Source organism: Poecilia latipinna, unplaced genomic scaffold, assembly GCF_001443285.1.
Source record: "Poecilia latipinna isolate Pla-1442-1.1 unplaced genomic scaffold, P_latipinna-1.0 Scaffold3183, whole genome shotgun sequence".
Taxonomy (NCBI): Eukaryota; Metazoa; Chordata; class Actinopteri; order Cyprinodontiformes; family Poeciliidae; genus Poecilia; species Poecilia latipinna.
Genome location: NW_015115799.1, coordinates 22,659 through 28,394, shown reverse-complemented (window position 1 = coordinate 28,394; position 5,736 = coordinate 22,659). Strand labels below are relative to the sequence as shown.

Sequence of the window (5,736 nt, the reverse complement as noted above, 5' to 3'; positions counted from 1 at the left end):
TAACCAGGTCCAGTGTGTATCCTTGAGTGTGCGTTGCTTGTTTGATATGTTGTTGAACCAAAACTCTCTAATATATTAAGCAGCTTTTTTGCCCCTCTGTTTTTAGGTTGTCAACATGAATGTTGAAATCACCAACAATTATTAAACAATCATAATCAATGCATATGAGAAATAGAAGCTCATTCAAGTCCGTAAAGAAATTTTCCACATATGTTGGGGTTTTGTATAAAGTTAGCGTCAAAGTTTGTTTGTGGCCTTTTACCTCAATTCCAAGATACTCAAAAGATGTGAAATTACCCAAAGAGATTTTACTACAGTTTATGATATTCTTAAATATTGAAGCCACGCCTCCTCCTTTATTTGTGTTTTCTATTCTCACTTAAAAAACTGTACGTAGGAGGCGCTGATTCAATTAGTACGATTGGTTCATTATTGTCATTCAGCCATGTTTCTGTCAGAAAGATAACCTCAATATTATGCTCGGTGATGAAATCATTAATTAATACAGCTTTAGCACAGAGAGATCTGGTGTTTAAAAGAGCCAGTTTAAGTGACTTGGAGGCTGAAAGTTCATCAGTCTGAGGTTTGAATTTAGACCGCTGCTTTTCGTATTTCTGTTTTTGGTAACTTTTCTTGTAGTGATCTGGACAGGTAATGTCCTGTTTTGCGGTGCCGGGGGGTCAGACACATTCTGGAGGAAGACGGGTGTAAAGATAATATCTGGACCCCGGTCTCTGACCTCAGAAATGCAGAGCGCTGGATCCTCTGGGAGGTCAGAGGCAGGTGGCTTAGATGAAGTGAGGTCTGTCGAGGCGAACCTGTTGATCCATTCCATCCGTGAATTTGAGAAACTCTGGTCCGGAAGACATTTCTTCAAAGGTATCGTGTAGGAGCAGAGAGGGAGGGGGAAGGAGGAGGGGAACCAGTCATTCTGTCCCCAGCACTTTGTTTTGGGACACTTTGCTTCTGATAAGCGAAGGGTTCCATCCTAGTCAGACATCCCTGAGCCTGTTCTTCTAAAGTGATGGTCACATTGTTGTTCTTGTTGATAAAATGAAAAATGTTTGCAGCGAGTAGCTTTATTCCATGTTTGTTAAGATTGCATCCGCCTCTTCCAAAGAGGTGAAAGCGCTGCCAGTAGATCCAGAGGTTATCGATGAAGGTCACTGAGCTGGCAGAGCAGGTTTTAATCAGCCATTTGTTTATCATGCCCAGCCTGGAGTGTTTTTCGTCTCCCCGTTGAGGTGATGGAATTGGACCACTGAGAAATAACTTCGTTTTTAATTTTCCCATAGTGTTCAGAAGAATATTAAAGTCCTCTTTCAGAATCTCAGATTTTTGCTTTGCCAGATCGTTGGCTCCAACATGCACAACTAAAGTCTCAATATTTGGCTGATCAGTAGTTAGAGAGAGTAAATCAGATACAGTGTCACCAAGAAAAGAAACCACTCTCGTTTTCTTGGGGTTGCAAACATGACTGACTCCATTTACTGTCTCATCTCCAACAATAAGCACTCTTTGCATACCTTTCGTTTTCCTGGTGGTCACTTTGTCCTTCAGAGCTTTGGGGGGTGGATGTGATGGTTTTGCCTCATTGTTGATGTTTGAAGGTGAGGTTTCACTCAGAGGCTCAGGCTGGAGTGCAGAAAATCTGTTTTTCAGTGGGACTCCCATGGAGTTAGAATGTTTTGAGGCTTGGACTGGTCGCTTTGTCCTTGGGGTCGGTGGAGCCGTTTTGGTTTCAGCTGCTTGTTTGCTATTCTTTGGCGGAGCAGGTGTTGACGTTGAAGGTGAGTTTCGGCTCAGAGCCGGTCACGCTGATTCGTCCAGGTGAAGGGTTCTCCCTGTTAGTCGTCTCGTGGGATCTGCAGTGTGAGACTTTTGTTTCAGCTTGGCACCCTGAGTGTTCCAGGGTGAGCTGCTTGGTGCGGGGTGTACGACCTCTCCGCTGATTTGAGGAAGAGTTATTTCATTTCCACGGGTAGCGTTGATGTCAAAGTTCACCTCCAGCCTTCATTTCTTCATTTCTAAAAACTGAAGTCTTTGTGGAATACTGCTAATGTCCTCGGGGTCGGACGGGGGCATTTTGCCCTAGTTCAAGTTGGAGGTGAAGAGAAGTAAGGTAAAAATGAAACATAAAAGTGAGAAAATCTCCCAGTCCTTAGGTTTGGAGTAATCCAGTTATGATGTCGATAATGTAAATATAATTATAAAAATTGTGACTTTAAAAATAATTCACAGGCAAAGTTATCAGTAAGGATGAGAGAGAGCAGGATGAGCTGCTCCTCCTTCAGCTGCCAGAGCAGAAAATGTACAAGTATAACAAGAACAATTCACAGGGAATAAAAAGAACTAAGTGAAATAATCCATGAATATAATCTCCGATTAAACATAAAGTAAAAAGACATTTTATTTAAAACATTGAAAGATGTAGATATCAATAGAAATCAATAGATGTCAATGATAAAATATTCTTTGAGGTTCATTTACAGTGAATATAATTAACAACTTTTTAGTTTATTCGATCTAATACAAAAAGTTGAAGAAAATCCAGTTCTAGATCGATTACATTTAAAATATATGAATGATGTAAAAAAGTCAAAACATTGAACCTGAATGCAACACCTTGATGGTTCCTAAAGATTCAAGCAGGGACTCTAGATAAGGAGATATTCCTCAGTGTGAATTATTTTGGCTAATTGTGTCAAGTTATTTTACAAAAATAAAATAATAAAAAAAAAACATCACAAAATGTTGAAATGATTCAATGGATCTGTGACATCACAATGAAATAAAGTATCTTAAGCAAAAAAATAAAAATAAAAATAAAATAAATAAATAAATAAATTAACCTCCTAGAATAAAGCATGGGTTAATGAAATACACATAATTTTTGTTGTATTGATATGTATGCAAGGATGTCTTGTATGTATGTATTTTATTGGTGAAAGTCAACGAAGTAAAAAAATTTCTGGGTCACAACTTTTAGCGGAACTGATAAAAGGAACAAGGGAGAGAAGTGGGTGTGGCAGCACGCTGGAAAAGCTCGACAGATTAGCCCGGAGATGCCTGATTGTTGGAGTAAATGCGTTGCCAGATCAACAACTGAAGGAATCAAAAGTCTTCTGGAGGCAAGATAAAGCCACACGGGGCGAGGACCAGACCCGATGCGCTCACGTTCCAGGCCTGACAAAGGGAACCGCCCGGGTCCACAGACGCCGTCCCGGTCAGACCCTTCCATGTTTGTTTTTTTAATTGTTTTTTTGTGTGCACAAAGACTGATACATTTTTTGGGCCCCAACGTTGTTTTTTTGCGAGGACGGAACTTTATTTTTGATCGCCCAATTATGGACTTTTCGATGGACTATTATTATTGATGAAATTTTTTTTTTTGTTTTGATTCATATGCTGGGCTATAGATTTGAATGCGGGGTTGTTTAATTGTAAAAAGTTCGAGAGTGACTGATGCCATGATTCCAGGAAAACAGATGATTGCTTATTAAACTAGCGGGCCGCATCAGTGAGCTGACGTGTCCTATCCTTCTTTTGATTTCAATCAAATCGTTTTTCTAGCTTTGATTAGGGAAACAGCGATCATACTTATTTCTAAATTTGTGTAAAAAACAAGTCAAAGAACTCTCTTGTACGTGTACATTTCTAGTTTATACTAAGATTTGTTGAGGATTGCTGTTTTTTAGGGTCAGTATTATGTATTTTCCAGGCATATAGAGCCATTTCATATCACAATCAAGTAATTATGCTAACTTAAGTTGTTTTGAAAAAGACTATATATATATCAAATATGACTTGGAATAGAATTTTGACTTTGTCATTTAACACCTTGAAATTAGACCTGTCACTTTAAAAAACTCCTGCTCTTTCTGAAACTCCTTCTTCAGAAGTCATCACATTTCTCCTCTATTCAGCAACATTTTACCAGCGTTGCAGTGGGAAGTAGCTGCTATAATGAGCTCAGCAGATATGCAGTTCCACCAAGGGTTTGCTAATTGCTTCTGGCTAGTCTGGAGGAGCTGAGTGGGGGAGTCGTTGGGGAGGGCTGCTCTGTGAGGCAGAAGCTCTGAAGTTTGGAAACTGCAGTTCTGAGATGGAGCTTCAGTCTGGCTGGCCAGAGTCGGCCCAGTCAGGTAGCTTCTTGTCCTTAAGGTTCAAACCTGTGGATGAACTTTGACTAGACAGCTGACATTAGAAATAAATGTTCTTGATTTTGAACTGGTAGCAAATGTAGAAGAATACCAATCAGAACAAATATATTTCTGATGTTTTTTAGCATTGATTTTCATCGTTTTTCCACCTTAATTTTGTGTTTTGGAAATAGCCTTGGATCGCGTGGAGGACAGAATTTTAAACACGTTAAAACTTGTGTTATGCCCCCAAAATATCATTAGAATTCTACATGTTCACATTTCAGCCTTTAAGAGTCGATTCACAGTGTTTCCTGTTAATATTTGGTGAAACAGTTCAATCCGTTCTAATCGGGGGTGAATAAGAAGAAAAAATAATCTTTAAAAAAAAAGTGAAGAAAAAAAAAATTCTTTTTTCGCACTTTCAGATGTAACACAGAGGAGATGCCAGACTGTGTGAATTATCTTAATGAATATATACTGACTTATTTATTGGAGCTAATTTAAATCTGTCTGCAGAACAGAAAGACTGCAATGAAGAGATTATGAGCAAAAAGACTGCAGCTGTCTGCATGTTCATTCATTACGACCAAATATACCCTCCTAATTACTTCCGACAATCCACCCTTTATTTGAATCCAATTATGTCATTTTGCATTTGGTGTAATAAAGGCCGAGTGAATGCTGTAATAAAAATATGTATTATCTTCTACGGCTGCCATCTGAATAAAAGTCCCCATGAGTACCTTGTGCAAATCAGCTCTATTGCAGGGTCTTTCAGGCATCTGCCATTAGAGCCTAAAATTTGAGCTGAGCAATTTTCAGCTTGGGTTTTTGTCTTCTTATGTCTTCATATTTCAAAGAGCTGTAGTTTGCATAACAGCTTCTCTTTTTTTTTTTTTGTCAGGAAACCAGCAGAAGAGGTTTCTTAGAAAGATGTACAACTGCAAAAGTGATGTTACGTCTTGTCAGTACTGTACTTCTAAAAGACTCAAATGTCACCAGTTCCAGGTTCCACATGTTCTTTATCACCAGAAACAACATCAATAAATTGCTTGTTAAGACAATGACAGCTGAAATACTTCTGTCATACAGGACAAAAACCAGGTTTGGTTTTAACTGGAGTGCTGTTAAAAGGTTTTTACTCTTACCCTTACAGATTTATCTGACAACGTATCACAGACTTTATAGATGGAAAAAAGAGGAGTGACTTTCCACCAAAAAAAACTCAAGACATTTTGAGATTTGAGATCTCAGAAATGTTCCAAAAAAAAGAAAAGAAAACATTTCTGTGCTTGAAAATGGAAAATGAGAAAAAAATGCTCCATAATTTTGAGGTTAATATGAAAAGTTTTGATTTTTTTTTTGTCAGAAATGTACTCCTCCTTTTTTGAATCTACAATAGCTCTAATATGGCATCATAGATTTATCCTGTTTTTGCACTTTGCCGCACTAATTTTAATCTTAGACAGAGGGAAGAGCATGCCAAATCCTCGAGTTTGGACACTCCTGCCAAAATATGACTTAGGCTATTATGCTATGAGGATAACAATTTCGTGTTTTCTTCTCTTGTCTGTTTGATGATCTGAAACAT

General features: G+C 38.3%; 1 long non-coding RNA gene across 1 annotated transcript; it reads left to right on the top strand.

Annotated features, from left to right (window-relative positions):
- Positions 1 to 1,036: 1,036 nt before the first annotated feature.
- On the top strand, positions 1,037 to 3,999 carry LOC106940331 (uncharacterized). The gene is made up of 3 exons (XR_001423063.1): positions 1,037 to 1,402; positions 1,776 to 1,783; positions 3,988 to 3,999. It is a non-coding gene; the product is annotated as an uncharacterized LOC106940331 (long non-coding RNA).
- Positions 4,000 to 5,736: the final 1,737 nt, after the last annotated feature.